Here is a 21057-nt window from a genome sequence, read left to right as displayed (position 1 = left end):
TTCAACATGGCAAGTATAATAAAGATGGTTTGCTACATTAAAGACATATCACTCCTCACACTGATCCGTCCTCAGTATATGTACAACTGTCTCTGTATCTTATACGACAAGATTTCGTTCACAAATCCTTTGATATGCTCTGAAATGTAGATGTACCCATCATTCTGTTTTGGTAACGATTTTGTATCATTACAACAAGGTCAGTGAATTAAATGGGTCAAATTCCTTGTTCAGCTGACCACGAGAATAAATAAGCACATACATATCCTGACGCAATTAAAAAGTATTTGCTGAACCCCGAACTTTAACCCCAAGAGCTATAGTTCGTCTGACCAAAGAGCATTTATATATCTGAATTGAATATATATTCACGCCGAGATAGACATAACTTTCAATTTGCGGAAAATATATAATTTATTGTCATTAAATATATATATAGAAAAGGTATTACTGAACCCTTGTCTGATTACGTCACGACGTTGCTTCATGAGCGTTCTACCTGCGCAGGATTTTCACATCCAGCAAACACGTTTATTGAAATAAAAATGGCACATAGTTAGCATCTATTCTGTCAGAAAATACAAAAATAAACTTATTATTGACAATTTGCGCTGATAAATCATTGTATTTTACTGTATCTGCCTCTCGTGTATGTTAAATAAAGTCTATAAGGACTTCTCTGCTGTAGCCACCAAAGTTGCCACCAGAGGATTCATTGTGTTTATATTTTACTTTTAGCAGTAAAATCATGGTGAAACAGCTTGGAAAGTTTTGTTGTTTTCTTGTTCATAAAGGTTTGTGCATGACATTGTGATTGTAAAAGCTGCCCTGCCTAAGAAATACCAGATACAATCTGATAGCCTGGTAGACTAAGGTAATACCAAAAATGATATACTCGTGGTAGCCTAATACAAGGCTGAAGTGGAGCGGTTTGAAAGCTTCCTCTGTGTCCACATCACTAAGGATCTTTCATGGTCTGAACACACCAACACAGTCATGAAGAGGTCACACAACAAAGCCTCTTCCCCCTCAGGAGGCTGAAAAGATTTAGCATGGGCCCTCAGATCCTCAAAAAGTTCCACAGCTGCACCATTGAGAGCATCTTGACTGGCTGCATCACTGCATGGTATGGCAACTGCTTGGCATCTGACCGCAAGGTGTTACAGAGGGTAGTGCGTGAGGCCCAGTACATCACTGGAGTCAAGCTCCCTGTCATCCAGGACCTCTATACTATGCAGTGTCAGAGGAAGGCCCTAAAAATGGTCAAAGACTCCAGCCACCCAAGTCATAGACGGTTCTCTCTGCTACCACACGGCAAGTGGTAACAATTAGTTAAATTGGTAACCAAATAGCGGTACCGATTAGTTAAATAGTTAACTACCCAGACTATCTGCATTTACCCTTTTTGCACAAACGTATTTTGACTCATCACATACACTGCTGCTATTGTTTATTATCTGTCACTTTATTTCTAGTTGTATGTACATATCTACCTCAATTAACTCGTACCCCTGCACATCAACTTATTGTGTATCTATTATTAATTGTATTATTATGTGTTTTACATGACTATTTACTATTATTTTTCTATTTTCCTTCTCTTTGTATTTTTGGGAAGGGCCCGTAAGTAAGCAAGCATTTCACTTTTAGTCCACACCTGTTGTTTACAAAGTATGTCACAAAAACAAAACAAAAATACCTCCTAAAAGCATGCAGTACAACGTGTATGTCCATTTAATATTGTAGAGGACCTAAAAACAAATTATGCTCTGAAAGAGTCAAAATAAAGGCTCACCCCATCACCGTGACGAACATTTAAATAAGCCAATGAGAAAACAGATTCAGGATATTTATTTTTTCTCTTAACCAATGATAGCTCTTCTTACATTTCCGTGCATGTCATGTTGCCGCCCAGCAGAGGCCGCTATTCAATCGGTGCAATCGATATGCATTACCAAACAACCCAAACCCGTCTGACTTTCAAAGTGTGCAGAGATCATCAACAACAACAACAACAATGTTATGACATTGAGACATTGAAATCATGTATTGATGATTGCACTGAGAAAAAGTGTTTTGGAAGTGAAATAGGATATTCAGACCTGTCCTACCTGTGATCTGGACATTTGGGTCATACTAGGCTGCTAGTTATCTGTAAAGGTGCTATGGTTCAACTGACATCATGAGTAGGAGGAGTATGATAAGATTTAAGTATGCAATAATATGTTTGTTCACGTGAATAATAATACGATAACGCTGGGCGAGGTCAATCAAGTGCACCCAGCCTTCGTACTCCATTTCCTTTGCTTTTCTCCCAACTGTATAATGGAGATGGGTCCCCAAACATGGAAACTGAAGTACTCGGTCAACCATGTTCGCGCCTTCAGATTATTGTGTCAATGTAGATTTAGTACATTGATTTGATCCATAATGGCGCCAGTTTCATCGGTGCACAAATAGTACCCGCCCACATTCAAGAGCCAATCACAATCAGTGTTTCATTTGGCATCTTTCTCTTTCCTTCAGCCCCATATCGAAGCCAAAGCCGTCTGGAAACAGTTTGCAAGGGGTAGTTAAAGAAGATTAAGCCGAAACAAAATATCGTTTTTAGCTACTTTAAATTGACCTCTCAAGGTTCCAGTTTTGATTACTGGGCATACAAATCTTCATTTCAGACCATGGTCACAAAATAAAAATTGTACAAGGACGTTTTCGAGAAGATTTTAAGCTGTATGTGTCGATTGTTGGTGTTCAGGAATTAGCAAGCTAGTTAGCACTAGCCTAGAAATATTAGCTAGCTAACTAGCCTAGCTTGCTAACGTTAGCTTCAAGTAGTCTGATTTTCAACTGAGATGTTTGCAGTATTTCTTGGATGTCTACGGACGGCAGATTGCTGAACCAGAGGGCCTCAAATGGGAAAAACAAGCATCGGACAGGAATATCGGGGATAAGCTTGTCGACGTAACTCAGATTCTGTTGAAGGTAAGACGCAATAACATTAGTTGGCTAGCTAGCTGTGTTTGTTAATGAACTAAATATACTAGCTAGTTATACCGTTAGCCATAGCTGTCTAGCTAAGTAGATAACATGGCTTCATGCTCGAGTCGAAGAAATGTGTTATGAAGCTAGCTGACCCCCCACCCCTCCCCCCAGTTCAGCATTCTAACTGCGTAACAGTACGCGTTTAACTAGCAAGATGACAAGTAATAAGGGCTTAATCTAGGCGAAACCCGTGGCATACTAGCCAACTAGCCTGCGAGTAGTTTGTTGACCTACAGATCCTGTTGATGTTATAGCTAGATATTTCGTTGCATAGGTAGTTGGGATATACTCTCAAATGTATTTGAAACGCTTCAGTGCCATCCATGTAATAGCCTACACTTCTCTTCAGGCGATTTATCTATTTTGTTGTTTATAAAAAGAATAACGCCATGTGTTCAAGGGATGTTCTATCACTGCCAGTGACGTTATTTCATACAACTCATCTGCTTATTTCTTTTTGGGAAAAATACACCGAGATGGGATGAAATATTTGGTTATGTTGATGTGTAATGCAGTGGTGAGATCAGCTAAGACTTGCCTCATAATACATTAACGTTAGTGCTCTCCAAAGTTGCTGGATTTCTCCAAAGTTGTTCCTCGATTTGGCAATGTGTTTGTGTTTGTTTTCCTAGTCGACTCATGGTCCATGGATCCAGGATTTGTCATTTGATTAGAATATTTTACCTCTAATGTATTAACACAGTTACTGTGAAATGTGTCTTTTACTCTTTCCTAACAAGAATATCATTATGATTGTCATCAAAGTAATGCAGTGTTTTTTAATTAATTCATATAGTAGTCCCAATACCATTGCTTGACAGGCTCTATCATTTGAGTGGCTGTGGAATGGTATGCAAATTAAGTCAACAAGAAGTCATAACAGTAAGGCTTTGATTTCTGGTTGTGGGAGAGCATGAAAAGAAGGGCAAGATTCCTAACAGACGACTACTGTACTTGGAGTAGACTGTGGTTGATAACGTTTTGGTGCAGTATCAGTTCTGTTGAAAACACTGCAGTGGAGCTGCTGGCTGTATTTTCTTACAGAGATACTCTGAGCTCTTCAGCTTGTTGGGCGTTCACGTTGAAATTCATTGCAGCAATGCATGTAATCCCCCACCACCTTTGTCAAGACGTTGCAAGTGCCAATTTCATGTCTCTTAGTTAATGTAGTTATTTTGCAACTTCTTCCCTCTTCATTTTTGATGTAAATACAACTTGGCTCTGTTGGATGTATTAAATCAATAAGTAGCCCTAGTACCCTGGTACAACACACATTACGCCATGTATACGCTTGGTACACTCCCAGTGTTAGTTTCAGCTTTAGGGTGAGGTTTTGGAGAACTTTATAGCCTAGATGGAGATTTCCACCACAGTGTCCTGTTGTAGTGTGTAAGCCTGAGACAGGAAATTGTGTCCTGCCTGGGTCAGTGAGGTCAGGAGCTGTGTTGGGAGCTGGGATTTCCTGTTCAAGGCAGCCAATCTGTGCCATCCGGTGTGCCTTGTCTTCAGCTGCCTAAGTGAGCCTCTTTTACTCAGGTCCAGAGACTGTGGTTCCTGTTGTGTCCTGGCCCAAGTCTCCTGAGTTTTAGCCTATGTGTGGTCATGGCAGTGCCACTATTTGACATGTGTGCCCTCTGTGCCCTCTCCTGCCTACACAGTGTGTAACGTAACACCTTCAGCACTGCCGGGCAGGCTAATAACAGGGCAGAAATATAAATCCCAGTGGGGAACATTGAGTGTCCCTTCACAATGCCTCTCTGGCAGTCTGGATTGGACGGCCTTGCTCAGTTTGGCATGTTATGTCTTGTGTAGAGGAGAGTGGCAGGGCTTCCGCAAGTCTGTACATCCTCCATCTTGCAGCCCTCTACTGTGTTTACGTTGCTGCTCTGTGCGACTATCTAAACCTGCAGTGCAGGAAAGACACAGCATAACATCAGTACTGCGACTATCTGTGGTTCGTCCCACCACATCCTCTCTACGCTTTTGCCCTGAGGTCAGTGTGCAGTAGCTGCATTGCCCCCACAGGCAACCGTTTCCATTACCCAGGCAACCGTTTCCATTGGATTGAGTCATAGCTCTGACAAGGTGTTGGATCTTGAATCACAATGTTGTTTTATTTTTGTTTACTCTGGTTCCAGGCCACATGTTTGAATGTGGGAAGGAACGTTTTGTGTTATGAGCTGATGAGAAACCCGGTCGTTTAGCTGGCCCCACCAGTACTGTGGACAGCATTAGGGTATAGCCAGTGTTCCACATTGGCCAGCCAGTGTTCCAGAAGCTTATGTGTCCATAGAATGCGGCTAGCATTCGCTTTTGCATTTTGTTGATGCTACATTCTGGGTCCACCGTAATGACTGTGCCTGACATAAGCAGCAGTATGGTGCGTGTTGTTGAGGTAACCTACTTTTTCTAGTTGAACTGGGGAAAGAAAAATACATTGTGTGTAGGCACAGGGAGAATACAGCTCAAAGTCCTCACACGGTCTGGTTCCTTCCTACCAAACTCTCCCCCAGTGCTGAGTGTTGGTCTTTCAGTAAACAAGGATGTCTACTCCTGCTTCTCTTGTGTTCACTTTTTTTCTTTGCAGTGTAAATCTTTTATAGCCTTCGCCCAACTAGCGCAATCTCTCTGGACCGTCAAATGCCATTTAAACCCCCTTGAAATTGCTTCCCCTCCACACACACACATGCGCAAAAGATAACAACATGGCTGTGTCCCATTCTCCCTGCTCTGCTCCATGGACAGGGAAGCCTCATTTGGAGTTTGGATAGTCCTGTGTCTGATGCATCCTCTCCTGGTCACAGGTTTTACTCACATCTTCCACTGCAGCACTTTTGATAATATTTCTTCCCTGACTCTTATAGATCAAAGGGAACGGGTCTCGCATCCTCTTGTTTGCTGCATTTTTAAAACAACTTTTAACAGTTTTGTTTTTGTTCTTTTGATAAGGGCACACTTGAAGTGGAACATTTTGTTATTGCTTTTAGGTGAGAAGCACACTGTTATTGTTTCCCAAACATTGTCATGAAGCAAACGCTTCAATGATGGGCTTTTACTTCCTTGTTTACAGATGGATACTGTTGTATTTTTGTGTATTTCCTCCCAAAAGGTCCAGCACTTTATGTTCAATAAGTTGTTTGCGTGTGAGAGAGCTGGTACTGTGTCGAGTGTGGGGGAGGCTTCAGCTTTGCTAACGTGGGCAGATGTGAGCTGGGAGGGGGGGGTGTAAAGCTGAAGACAACAGTTGGTGTTTTGATCGGAAGTGCTGAGCACTGCGTGATGTATTATCCATACGTGGCACTGAGAATGTCCTTTGGTAGTTGGCCGGGCCGGCCAGTTCTTCAGTCGCTGCCTGTGAGCCCCTGAAAGAGGAGAGCTCTGACGTGTCCTCTGCTGCTCTGTCCTGTCTGGGTGGAGAGAGACCAAGCTCAGCTCACATGGAAACGCTTGCCTTGTCTCAATCACTCCTCCTCACTCTTAAATGTTTCATACTCTCTTTTTTTCCTCTCCCTCTCAGCTGCTCAAGTTCTAAGTGATCAGGGTTTTATCCAGCGTTTGAAATGCCTCTCGATTACAAAAAAACATGCTTGGGAGGAGGACTGCCATTTTAGAAATGGGTTTAAGCTACTGGCTAGAGTTGTGCCAGAGAATTAGAGCAGTAGCCAGCTGAGTTTACTCTGGGTTGTTGTGGGCTTGTATCTCCCCTGTCCTTGTGGTAATGGGGTGGGTGGGGGAGTGTGGCCTGGCTGAATCTCAATCACTGGGGCCTTCAGCTCTGCTGTCCTTTTGATGGGGCAGCTGCAGCCATTCAATCGGTCCATTTACATTGAAATGCAGCGACAGGAAGGGGGAGGGGGACGTGGGGCAGTGCGTGACAGAAAAGCATACCTAACCAAAGACCAAAGAGGACGTCCACCACTGGGCTATGACACTTTGTTTTCACCAGCCGTGGTGCCATATACATCACACAAAGGCCCTAAGCACCCTCCTTTGACCACCAAGGACATTTTCACCACTCCGCTATAACAAAAAATATATATACAACCACGCTTTGATTTGTGGAGTTTGTTTGTTGGTCAATCTCTTTCCAACAATTAGCAGCTGACGCTTTTGTTTGCCTTTGTGCTTTGCACATTGCCAATGTATTTTAACCACATATTTGTTATGATTCTTTCATCACATTGTTTCCACCATATTCTCTGGCTTATTTTCACTAGCCTATACTCTGGTTGTTATTATGCATTGTATTCAGTCCTTCCCAGTTCTAATGGGTGCCACACTGTGATCTTGGATGTTAAACCTAAGCCTGCACACAGGAACTTTCTGTTACTCATTAGGGTTTGATAGACAACTGTGTTTCAGACAAATGAGGCCAGTGTGTCATATGACTAGGTTCATATAGCTAGCTTTCCAGGATTGCTTTGAGCTCCTTTTGTGAACATTAACACTGATGATTTAGAGGCTCTGTCTGGTGGGGGGTGGGTTTGCCTGTGACTTGTGTTGGGTTGGTGTTTTTCTACATGTGCTGAGCTGTTGGTTTGGACAGGTTTATGTTTGTCCTACTTGCCCTGTGGGCACCTTCACCTGACTGTTGAGATTGCCTTGCATATTTCCCACTAAGGTTAAAGCATGCTTCAGTTTGTTTTGCACCCAAATACTGTTTCCTCTTGCAGCCAAGCCAACTGCCCTTCAAACCTGTTAGTGGTGTTTGAGTCTTATAGATAGTCAACACCTGCTGGCTGAGGTGCTTGTTAATACACCTGTTTTTCCTAAAGTTTCTCATACAGTGCATTCGGAAAGTATTCAGACCCCTTGACCTTTTCCACATTTTGTTACATTACAGCCTTATTCTAAAATTGATTAAAAAAACTTTTCCTCATCAATCTACACACAATACCCCATAATGACAAAGCAAAAACAGGTTTGTAGAAATTTTTGCATATATATTCAAATTAAGCTTTCAGACCCTTTACTGAGTACTTTGTTGAAGCACCTTTGGCAGTGATTACAGCCTCGAGTCTTCTTGGGTGTGATACTACAAGCTTGGCACACCTGTATTTGGGGAGTTTCTCCCATTTCTTCTCTGCAGATCCTCTCAAGCTCAGTCATGTTAAATGGGGAGCGTCGCTGCACAGCTATTATCAGGTCACTCCAGAGATGTCCGGGCTCTGGCTGGGACATTCAGTGACGTGTCCCGAAGCCACTCCTGCATTGTCTTGTGCGTGCTTAGGGTCGTGGTCCTGGAAGTTGAACATTCGCCCCGGTCTGATGTCCTGAGTGCTCTGGAGGATGTTTTCATCAAGGATCTCTGTACTTTGCTCCGTTCATCTTTGCCTCAATCCTGACTCGTCTCCCAGTCCCTGCCACTGAAAAACGTCCCCACAGCCTGAAGCTGCCACCACCATGCTTCACTGTAGGGATGGTATGAGCGGTGCCAGATGATGAGCGGTGCCTGGTTTCCTCCAGATTTGACGCTTGGCATTTAGGTCAAAGAGTTCAATCTTGGTTTCATCAGACCAGAGAATCTTGTTTCTCATGGTCTGAGAGTCCTTTAGGTCCCTCTTGGCAAACTCCCAGCGGGCTGTCGTGCTTATTTACTGAGGAGTGGCTTCCGTTTGGCCACTCTACCATAAAAGCCTGATTGGTGGAGTGCTGCAGAGATGGTTGTCCTTTAGCGAGCTTCTTCCATCGCCATAGTGACCATTGGGTTCTTGGCCACCTCCCTGACCAAGACCGGTCAGCTCTAGGAAGCATCTTGGTGGTTCCAAACTTAAACTTAAGAATGTTAGTCATGCATGTGTTTGAACACTAACGCTCCTACTGCAAAATGTAGGCCTGCTTTCATTATTTGTCCTACGTGTGTCAGACTTCACTCGGTGGTGTTGCTTTTTTATAGAAACACGCCAGCCTTATCTTGCTGGAGTATGTAGGACAGAAACATTTATTACTTGCTAATTATGTATGCAAGAGGTTGTTTCCAATGCTATTTTTCACCTACAATTATGGCACAGGTGTTATTTTCCGTGTAGAAAGCCTAACATGTCTGTACTCTGCCGTAGGTTTGAAATTCCATGCTAATTTCTTGGAATGATGTCTTGTTTTGAACGTACCACAGGAGATTTTGAAAATCGTGGATAATCCGATGGTGTGAAATTGAAAAACGGAAATTTCAGGTGGCACTTTCGGTGCACTTCTAGAGAACCATTCCAGTTGCAGGGCCCACATTGAAATCTTTTTTAAGGCTATTGCTGTTTATTTAAGGCTATTCTATTATGAATGTTTCACATAATTAATTATTCAATTGTGCGTAACAGGGTTATTTTTGGAGCACTTGAAAGTGCAGTAAGAGCGCAGACCAGCCACCCACTGAGAAACTTCACAGGGTCGAGGCCTGCTGCTCCCCCTCTCTACTGTCAGTCAGTCATGCTTATCTGCATTCCTGGCTGGGCCCAGGACAGCCAGGTGTGGCCATGTCATGCACAGTCATGCACAGTCAAGCTAGCTAAACATACACCCTCCTGAACCATACATACACCCACACAAACAATGAGGGCTGGGAATTGCCAGGGACCTCACAATAAGATATTGCGATCCTCATGATTCTATATGTATTTTGATTCTGGGATTTTTATTGCGATTTGAACACCTCATTCAAGTGTTTTTCTTTTGACTGTTTTCTACAGTGTGGACTAATAGTGAAGACATCAAAACTATGGAATCATGTAGTAACCAAAAAAGTGTTAAACAAATCAAAATATATTTTATATTAGAGATTCTTCATATAGCCACCCTTTGCCTTGATGATAGCTTTGCACACTCTTGGCATTCTCTCAACCAGCTTAACCTGGAATGCTTTTCTAACGGTCTTGAAGGAGTTCCCACTTATGCTGAGCACTTGAATACTGCTTTTCCTTCACTCTGCTGTCCGATTCAGCCCAAACCATCTCAATTTGGTTGAGGTTGGGGGGTTGTGGAGGCCAGGTAATCTGATGCAGCACTCCATCACTCTCCTTCTTGGTCAAATAGCCTTTACACAGCCTGGAGGTGTGTTGGGTCATTGTCCTGTTGAAAAACAAATGATAGTCCCACAAAGCCAAAACCAGATGGGATGGCTTATTGCGGCAGAATGCTGTGGTAGCCATGCTGGTTAAGTGTGCCTTGAATTCTAAATAAATTACAAACAGGGTCACCAGCAAAGCACCCCCACACCATAACACCTCCTCCTCCATGCTTTACGGTGGGAAATACACATGCGGAGATCATCCGTTCACCAACACCGCGTCTCAGAATGACACGGCGGTTGGAACCAAAAATCTCCAATTTGGACTCTAGACCAAAGGACAAATTCCCACCGGTCTAATGTCAATTTTTCATGTTTCTTGTCCCAGGAAAGTCTCTTCTTATCGGTGTCCTTTAGTAGTGGTTTCTTTGTAGCAATTCGACCATGAAGGCCTGATTTCACGCAGTCTCCTCTGAACAGTTGATGTTGAGATGTGTCTGTTACTTGAACTCTGTGAAGCATTTATTTGGGCTGCAATTTCTGAGGCTGGTAACTCTAATGAACTACCAAATAGGGCTATCTTCTGTTTACCCCCCTACCTTGTCATAACACAACTGATTGTCTCAAACGCGTTAAGAAGGAAAGAAATTCCACAAATTAACCTTCAAGAAGGTACACCTGTTAATTGAAATGCATTCCAGGTGACTATCTCATGAAGCTGCTTGAGAGAATGCCAAGAGTGTGCAAAGCTGTCAAGGCAAAGGGTGGCTACTTTGAAAGATCTCAAATAGAAAATATATTTAGATTTGTTTCACACTTTTTTGGTTACTACATGATCCCATGTGTTATTTCATAGTTTTGATGTCTTCACTATTATTTTACAATGTAAAACATTTAAAAACAAAAAACAACCCTTGAATGAGTAGGTGTTCTACAACTTTTGACCGGTAGTGTATGTCTGCTGCATAGACATGAGAGCGAATGAGAAAATGAATTTTGATCAGTCATGGAAATAAGTTCTGAAAACATGTTGGCTATTTAAAAAAAGATTGAGAACAAGCTATAGGGTGAAATACTGCACTTTTGATGCAGGTACAGCCGACTAAAGCTACCTAGCGCAACCCCCCCCCCCCCGCGCTTTTTAACTTCACAAATCGATACTTTGAGTCACATCACTACAGACACATTTTCTGCTCAGGATGGTCTAGCTAGCTAGTGTCTCTGCTTAAGGTGCTTCTATACTCCCTCACACAGTTGGAAAGGCACTCTACCTATGCATAGCTCGAGTTCTTCAGGAAGCGCTGTTCACCGGAAGTGAAGGGCGTTGGAGCTAACTGTTTGCCTCGTTTCCTTCATTGAGTAAATCACTGTGACACACACACACACTAGCGTGTCTGTGTTTGGGGGAGGGGCTATGCGGTACAAGCATTTTCCCTCCCCACTGTTTCTGCAAAGCTTGGTATGCCAAGTCATAGGTTTCCTACAGTGTCTCTGCACCATGTAAATGCTCTATAATGAGTGAAAGGCTGTGAAAGTTCACTTCTACTTCAGTGAGAGAATGCCAGGTATGCGTCACCTCGAATGTGAGGTGGAGAGACATCAGTCTCTTCATCTGGGTGATCAAAGCCTCTGTAGTGTGCGCTTTTAAGCATTTCTTTAGCAAACACATGCCCCAACCTCGTTGGGATGCTGCAGCCGTCTAGTGTGTTTGTGTTTCCTGGCAGTGGAATTTTTAGAAGGGGTCATGGTGCTGCTGATGACATATGGACTTAGATTGTGAAGAAATGGCCTATTACTCTTCAGGCCTCAGCCTGCTATCTGCTGTGAGCTCTTCGCTTTTCATTTGACACTGCAGAGTGATACTGATTCTTACCACTTAAAAAGACAGATCCACTGCAACATTAAAAATATTCTATATTGGCTAAAGCGTTTCCCCCCCCCTTTTCGGCAGTTGACATGCTGCTCTTCCTGTCTTTTTGGGATGTCACAATTGATTTCCCTCTAATCTAAAAAAGGAACATTATGTTGACATACGATTCAAGCGTGAACGTGTAGTAATCTGAATGTGTGTGTGCCCTTAAGAGAGCTAGGCGGTATGAGCACAGAATGATATTGGAGAGGGTTGTTAAGAAGGGTTATTGCGTTCTCTACTGACAGCCCATCAAGCCTAGCTGTGGTGTTTGGACAGCGCTGCATGCCAGCCCTGCCTGTGAGAACAGGAAGTTGATGCATCTGTCCCACAACCAGGCACCAGGCCCCATGCCCAGCACCATCAGTGCTCTAGTGGGGAAGTGAGAGTGACCACCACGGCCTTTTAAGCGTGGCCCCTGCCTGTTAGAATGTGATTCTGTGTGTGTGAATGAGTGTTTGTGTGGTAACACTTCATAGTGTTATTCTGAGCCCTGTTAAGGCTGGTTGCGTACAGGAACACAGCCCAGCTGTGTGGTTGGCTGTAGCTGCAATCTGATGTTTTCAATGCTTCATCTTCCAGGTGGTACTTGGGAAGCAGAACTGAATAGACCCTTCAGTAGTGACCACACACACAGACTTGCACACACACACACAAGCATGTACACGCATACTGCCACACAAATGTTCCCCATCCCCTCTGTGGATTTGGCAGTAATTTCTGCCCAGCCTTTATTCATGCATATCCACTTCTCCTGGGCAGACAGGTTTCCGATGAGGAGAAAATGAGAAATCACAGGAACCGTGCCTGTTAGAGGGGAGGGTGGGGGGGTTGGTGGCTGGTAGTTTGCCTCCTGGCTGATGGGAGAGGATTGGAAGTGACACAGAGGCCCAACAGAGGACCGAGATCCTCTGAAATGCCTCCCCCCCCCCCACCCCACACACACAAACACCTGACACCCACAGCTAGCACCCAATAGCCATGGTGGTCAGCTCCCGTTACAGTGAGACCCCGGCCAGAGACGGCGTGCCTCTCAAAGCTATGGGAATGAAAAACCCCTTCAGAGCACATTACCACACGACCCATACTGCCTTGATGAGGGAGAAGTGTTGACTGTGCTTAAACAACCATAATACCTGTGGTGCAGAAACCAATGATTTATGTCCATGTCCTGTAAGTAGGCTGGTGTAGCAGCAGATTAGATGAATTAGTTGTGTCTGGCTGCCTGGCTGAGAGAGAGCTGGTGAGTGGGTGGATGGCTATGGGCAGTCATAATGCAGAATTTTTTAGGGTGGCTGTATGGGGATGATGTGCCATGTGCTGCTGCCTGCACCTCCCTCCCATCTTCAGATTCACTCGGCCATCATTGAAACCCCTCTGCTTTTGCTGCCATGGGAACAGGAAATGGCAAACAAAATGGTCCTTGAAACGGTCAGGTCGGCTCTCTAGCAGCAGATCTTACATCAGTGAGAAAATGAAATCTTCGACTTTGAGGAATAATCTTTTTCCCCCGATTTTTTTATATACTTTGGTGTCTGTTTAGGGTAATTGGCCACCTCAGTTCCTGTATACTTGGGTGAAGGGAGTCTTTGATTGCTGCTATTATAACCTATCATACTGAGGCCATCTTATGGGTTTCTGAGAAGCTTGTCACAGTTTCCCTCACGTCACTTTCCTTTCTCATCTTAATGTCACTCTTAAGGCGCCCGCATGCTTCCCAGCCGATACAGTTCAGAAGAGTTTGCATACAGTTGAAGTCGGAAGTTTACATGCACCTTAGCCAAATACATTTGAACTTCTCTGGGATATGTGGGAAGCTAACGTTCCCACTTGGCCAAAAGCCAGTAAAAATGCAGAGCGCCAAATTCAAATAAATTACTATAAAAATACAACTTTCATGAAGTCACACATGAAAGACACCAAATTAAAGCTACACTTGTTGTGAATCCAGCCAACATGTCTGATTTCAAAAAGGATTTACGGCGAAAGCACACCAAACGATTATGTTAGGTCAGTACATAGCCACAGAAAAACACAGCAATTTTTCCAGCCAAAGAGAGGAGTAACAAAAAGCAGAAATGGAGAAAGTTAATCACTAACCTTTGATCTTCATCAGATGACACTCATAGGACTTCATGTTACACAATACATGTATGTTTTGTTCGGTAAAGTTCATATTTATATCCAAAAATCTTGAGTTTAGGCGGGACGCTACTGTCTCACTTGGCCAAAAGCCAGAGAAAATGCAGAGCGCCATATTCAAATAAATTACTATAAATATCAAACTTTCATTAAATCACACATGAACGATACCAAATTAAAGCTACACTGGTTGTGAATCCGGCCAACATGTCAGAATTCAAATAGGCTTTTCGGCGAATGCAAACGATGCTATTATCTGAGTTAACCTCTCTTTGTTTACAATGGTGCTATGTCAATATAGGACTTGTTTTACTGTGGATATAGATACTTTTGTACCAGTTTCCTCCAGCATCTTCACAAGGTCCTTTGCTGTTGTTCTGGGATTGATTTGCAGTTTTCGCACGAAGGTATGTTCATCTCTCTAGGAGACAGAAGGCATCTCCTCCCTGAGCGGTATGACTGCTGTGTAGTCTCGTGGTGTTTATACTTGCGTGCTATTGTTTGTACAGATGAACGTGGTACCTTCAGGCATTTGGAAATTGCTCCCAAGGATGAACCAGACTTGTGGGGGTCTACATTTTTTTCCTGGGGTCTTGGCTGATTTCTTTGATTTTCCCATGATGTCAAGCAAAGAGGCACTGAGTTTGAAGGTAGGCCTTGAAATACATCCACAGGTACACCTCCAATTGACTCAAATTATGTCAATTAGCCTATCAGAAGCTTCTAAAGCCATGACACCATTTTCTGTAATTGTCCAAGCTGTTTAAAGGCACAGTCAACTTAGTGTATGTAAACTTCTGACCCACTGGAATTGTGATACAGTTAATAATAAGTGAAATAATCTGTCCGTAAACAATTGTTGGAAAAATTACTTGTCATGCACAAAGTAGATGTCCTAACCGACTTGCCAAAACTATAGTTTGTTAACAAGAAATTTGTGGAGTGGTTGAAACATTTCTTTTAATGACTCCAACCTAAGTGTATGTAAACCTCTGACTTCAACTGTATATTACGATGACATTTTTATGTTTTTGTTTGTTTTGGACTTCGGTAAGGTTTTCGGATTTTTGTGCACATATTCTTCTCTCGAGGGAAACCGAAGTCTGTAGGGAGTCTTTAACGAAGTGCGTGTTGTCAATCAACGAGAGACAACTCGTCCTCATGCAAATGTTTTAACTTGAGAAATACTGCACCAAACATCCTAGTCAGATGAAAATTTGTGCGACTAAGATCTCCTTGGCAAAAACTTCAATGAATGACCGAATTTCTTGAGTTATGTTAGATTAATTCCTCAAAATAGTCAGAATTATACTGGCTACGGCGTCTCAATCTGGACAAACAGTACTATTGACGCTTTTTTCTTGTTTTTCAATTGAAGGTCTTTTTAAGGGAGAATGCAAGCACAGTTTGGCTGTGCTTCTACACCTGCATTACTAGCTGTTTGGGGTTTTAGGCTGGGTTTCTGTACAGCACTTCGAGATATTAGCTGATGTACGAAGGGCTATATAAAATAAACTAAACTTGGCTATGCTCCAGCCGACTTGAAGCATGCTGACTCCTTTATCCTTCAGGGCTCGTCCTCTAGTAAATCTCCTCCGTGTTCTATTCCGTTTTTACTCACCACTCTTTCTGTATCTCTTTCTCTGCATTGGAAGACCGTGTCAGTGCACCAGCCAAGGCTCCTGCAGCCCTGTTCGTCTCAGAATCTTAAGTGCGTGAGGCTGCTTATGCAGTGAGCTGCTCCACAGAAACACACCGCTGTTCCCTTCCCTGCCTCAATTTCTGCTGTGACTCAGTCAGATGTTTACTTCACTATTTCAGTGCAGCCATCACAGCTCCAACATGAGGGCTGGAGATGGGTGGAGGACAATGCACATTTTACAATGCTTTCTCACACATGTAGCCTCTCTCTTACCAGGTGTGTTCTTCCTATTGGTTTTCTCTGGGCATATCAATGTCAAATGATGAAATATTGGTAATAATAGTAGTGTTAATTATTCTGATAGACCTCTCACTGTCTTTCCTGGGGTTCAAATGGATTAAAACCCCTTAATTGTTAATGTAAAGAGCTACCCACCCATCCTGTCAAGACATGGAATATTATTCTATGGGAGAAGTACGCTTTTTAGTTTAACTTCCTTTCCACCGCTACGCTCCAATGAATAATAGAGTAAAATCTGAAAATAATTTGTCTTAAATGTCATGGCTAAATCTGCACAGGCATTCTAACAACCTGGCATTCAGCCTCTGATTTGCTTCTGCAGAGGAGGGTAGATGTAATATCAATGTACACATCACCATGGTGATGGCGATGATGGGCTGTAGAATGAGATGGGGTTGGATTTGGCACTGTGAAATGTGCTGCTCTGTTTTAGATTAGGAAAGACTATGTGGTTGGTTTACATTTTTTTGTGTGAAATTTCTGAGGTCTCCTTTTTGGTTCTTCTCAAATGTGATGGTTAGTGAGCTGAAGATGGGGAGGGATAATGTGTGTTCTTTGACTGACCCTCAATCCACCTCTGCTGTTGCACTAGGGCATGTGTATGTGGTAGACAGCCACGGGGGGGGGGGGGGGGGGGGGGGGCATCAACCCCTCCCATTGTGTCTGTGAGCTAGTCAGTCACAAACAAGCACTCAGCCATGGTAGTGTAGATGTGTGTGCATGTCTGCTGCCTGCCTGACATTTAGAAAGTCTTTATGGTTTAAATAGGGGCCATTTTGAAATGGCAGTGTTATTGTCTGTTATTTCCGAACACAGTATCAACAGGAGACCAGGGATGTGTCTGCCCCCCCGAGGTGAGGTTTGATTTCCTATCGACCTCCTCGTCCACAAAACTCACTCCGTTTATCATACTCATGTTTCCTCTTGAATTCTGTGAAGGGTTTTCTTATTTCTTTAAAGAGGAAGCAGAAACTATCCAGGAGAAAGCACATACGTTTAAGCACACGTTTTAGATTCGGGCCAGTGAGTGTTTGAATTCCTTGGAATGTGGGTTTCGCTGTACGGAGAAACGGTTACCTTGACAACAGCAGAATGTTGGGTGTTTTGCCATGGAGTGTGTGAGGCCAGTGTGGATGGTGGCTGTGCTGAACAAACAAGCACTGGTAACTGTCAGGAGTGGTGCTGATTCTCAATTCAACCCTCTCTCCTCCCTCGCTTTCTTCCTTCATTTGATCAAATCGCTTAATTTCATCCTTTAAAAAAAAAATGTCTACCATTATCTTCCCCTCACTATCTGGTTGCATCACTCTGCCTATCTTCCTTTCATAATTGTTCCTCATCCTGTATACATTTATATTCTAGTCATTTAGCAGACGCTCTTGGGAGCCTAGTGGGTAGAGCGTTGGGCCAGTAACCGAAAGGTTGCTTGATCGAATCCCCGAGTTGACAAAGTAAAATTCTGCCGTTCTGCCCCTGAACAAGGCAGTTTAACCTACTGTTCCCCGGTAGGCCGTCATTATAAATAAGAATTTGTTCTTAACTGACTTGCCTCGTTAACCTGTTTGGGCTGCAGCCTGACACCGGTACACTTATGACAACATCCAGCTCAAGTGCAGGGCGCGAAATTCAAAAGATTTTTTTTTTTAAATATTTAACTTTCACACATTAACAAGTCCAATACAGCATATGAAAGGTACACATCTTGTGAATCAAGCCAACATGTCCGATTTTTAAAATGTTTTACAGGGAAGACACTATGTAAATCTATTAGCTAACCACGTTAGCAAAAGACACCACTTTTTTACTCCACCAGTTTTTTACTCCATCAGTAGCTATCACAAATTCGACCAAATAAAGATATAAATAGCCACTAACCAAGAAACAACTTCATCAGATGACAGTCTGATAACATATTTATTGTATAGCATATGTTTTGTTAGAAAAATGTGCATATTTCAGGTATAAATCATAGTTTACATTGCAGCTACAGTCAGAAATTGCACCGAAAGCAGACAGAAAAATTACAGACACCAACGCCAAATAACTAAATACTCATCATAAAACATTTCTGAAAAATACATAGTGTACAGCAATTGAAAGACAGGCATCTTGTGATTCCAGACAATATTTCCGATTTATCAAGTGTTTTACAGCGAAAACACAATATAGCGTTATATTAGCGTAGCCACAATAGCCAGAAACACTTGGGCGCCGACGACCAGTTCACATGCACGACAGATATTAGAAATGGCATCATAAAATGTTTCTTACTTTTGGTGATCTTCCGTCAGAATGTTGGACAAGGTGTCCTTTGTCCAGAACAGTCGTTGTTTGGATCTGGAACGGCAAATTTCCCTCTTGATTTAGCATGGGTACTTGCCAAGTGGCACAGATCTCTCCAACGTCAACAAAGTCAGAGAACGGAACACGGCAAAACTCCCGAAATTTTTTTCAATAATCTGATTAAACTATATTGAAAAAACATACTTTACGATGATATGGTCACATGTATCAAATAAAATCTAAACCGGAGATGTTAGTCGTCCATAACGACAGCTAAACAGAAGGAAAATCCATGTCCCCTTTCGCGCGCTCCAGAAACAGGAAATGGACGGTCACGTCATACAAAGAGCTTTAATTCCACCTCAGACCAAGATAAACACGAAATTTCTTCTCTCACCGCCTCTTGACAACCAGGGGAAGGTGTATGAAGTGTACGTAGACTCTTACGTATCATGCCCATGTATAGGCAGGAAGTCGAACAGAGCATCGATTTCTGACATTCCACTTCCTGGTCAGGAAATGTGCTGCAGAATGAGTTCTGTTTCACTCAGAGAAATAATTCAAACGGTTTTAGAAACTAGAGTGTTTTCTATCCAATAGTAATAATAATATGCATATTGTACGAGCAAGAATTGAGTACGAGGCCGTTTGAAATGGGCACGATTTAACTGGCTACTCAATACTGCCCCTTGCAGCCATAAGAAGTTAAATAAAGGTAAAAAATAAATGAATCCAGTGCGACTTAGTTACAATGCAGAGGGGATGTGGTTGTCCCACCTAGCTATCTTCCTTACCATGAGTCGTAGGACTATAATTCTTTCTATAGTATTAGACAGAAGGACCCTCTATCCTTAACCTACCCTGGTCAAGTTAGAAGCCTTCTCTATGTGGACCTGGGGTAAAAATGCACAACCTTTCAGATGGATATTTGCATTTTAATGGAATCGCTTGTTTTGGGGAGGTTCAAAATCGTGTTGAATTGGATTCCTCTGAAGATTCCAGAGGTCCATATGTCTGAACTGTGGTCGAAGTGCAATGGACATTTAGCGGGAATGCCTGTTATGGGGGTCTAGTTGAAGGCACCAGCTTATCTTTTCCATATGCTAATAGCTTTTTTGTTGTTGCAGTAGTTAAGCTCTGTCATCATTATCATGTTCAGGACTAAAACTTAGCCCTATTTCATTGTGTAGCCTAAGTACCTTGTTGAACATTTTCTATTCTGCTAAGAACCTATCAAAGGCCGATAGGCCATATGTTATTGTTCAAGAATAATCAGTAAATTTTAGGTAATTTCCCATTTCACTGCAGTCTTTAGAATACAAAACATGTACATGGATGTGCACATCAGTGCAAACAGCAAGGTGTGTTTGTGCCTGTGGTGTTGTGTTCCTGCAGTGTGAAAGGGCCTGTGGTGCTGCCTGCCTGGCTCTGTTCTCAGTCCCCCTGCCTGCTTGCCTGGCTGACTGCTTCTCTGCAGTCTCGCCTGCCTGCGCTGGAGCTGAGGAGGTTTAGCGTGGTCCCTGCAGAAGCCAGCCTGATCAATAATGTAGATTTCTTTTGAAGAAGGGCAGTGTGCAGGTCTCACACGCAGCACACATCCCTCTACTCCCCTCTCTCTCAGGTGGCAGTGTCAGGTTCCTCTCCAATGTAGAGGACCGATAGGATGGCTGAATCTAATTTGCCTCGGTAAGATATTAAAATAAGCGTGCTGATACTTGATGCTTCAAATATATCAGGCTGCCACTGGACTCTGGTGTCTGTCATATTGAGCTGCTGCTGTTGTTCAGAGCTGTAAGTTATTGTGGGGACTTTGAGAGGCGGACAGGGTGAGATATTGGATAAGGTGGAAAATAACATGCAATAACATGTTTTGTAAACGCAGATGTAAAATGCTTCTTATTGTAATTTCTTCTCGGTATCAGACAAGTTTTGTGCTTCAGTTGCACTTCTCCACTCTGAGAATTCAGGAAGGGGCATTCTATCAGCAGACAGCGCTCTGACTGATGTGCAGCTACCTTTTTCTCCTGTTAATTTCTCAGTGAAACATACTTTTCTCTGGTAAAATGCAAGATTAACTTCAAACAAAACATTAAGAAATATAGCTGGCTGCATTTTTTACTATGGTAAACATTTAGAAATATGATGACCATGTGTAGTTTTTGCAGAAAAGACCTTGATTTTTAATTGTATGCTCATTAACTTGTGTGGCTGCTGGCCAAATAGCGTTGCACTTCTGTTGTCATCTGATGAAAATGAAGCTGTTTTCTGAATGTGCTGCACTAATGTATTTTCTGTAGAAAACTATAGTTGCACGCCCCTGGTCAGCAAAAAAACACTGACTTTCAATATAAAACGCAAGTTGAAATGGTTTCAAACACTTTTTTAACGGTCTGCTTTTTGAAAATGCTGATTTCTGAACTCTAATGCGACCCCTGTCTCAATAGTAAGTGTCTGTGTCTCGTCAAAGAGGGTAGATGGAGGCTATGCTTTTGTGAATGCGTTCACGTAAATTTTTACAGTATTTAGCAATGTTAGTTTAGGCTACATGTTTTACCAGTTATTTTGGTGAAGATGCTTTGTTACATTAGGCACTTTAGACATTTTGTGTGTATTATGAGTGTATATGAAGGTTTGCACCCTGCGTATGAACTCCAGAAATAAAGCGTTCTGTAAGGGCTCAGACACTCCAATAGCGTGCTGGACGAGAGTACTTAGCACATCTAAATGTAATTTGCGAGC

The 21057-nt window shown here is 42.7% G+C and overlaps 1 protein-coding gene across 3 annotated transcripts in view; it reads left to right on the top strand.

Annotated features, from left to right (window-relative positions):
• The first annotated feature begins 2553 nt into the window (after positions 1 to 2553).
• LOC120024885 (ankyrin repeat domain-containing protein 11-like) overlaps positions 2554 to 21057 on the top strand; it is a 132920-nt gene continuing 114416 nt past the window's right edge. For all 3 annotated transcript variants that reach the window (XM_038969230.1, XM_038969231.1, XM_038969229.1), the window contains exon 1: positions 2554 to 2982. The gene's annotated coding sequence lies outside the window, so the exon portion shown is untranslated. The remainder of the gene's footprint in view (positions 2983 to 21057) is intronic.

Source organism: Salvelinus namaycush, chromosome 30 (assembly GCF_016432855.1).
Source record: "Salvelinus namaycush isolate Seneca chromosome 30, SaNama_1.0, whole genome shotgun sequence".
NCBI classification, from domain to species: domain Eukaryota; kingdom Metazoa; phylum Chordata; class Actinopteri; order Salmoniformes; family Salmonidae; genus Salvelinus; species Salvelinus namaycush.
Note: the sequence above shows the minus strand (reverse complement) of the source record. Positions and strands in the feature narration are given on the sequence as shown.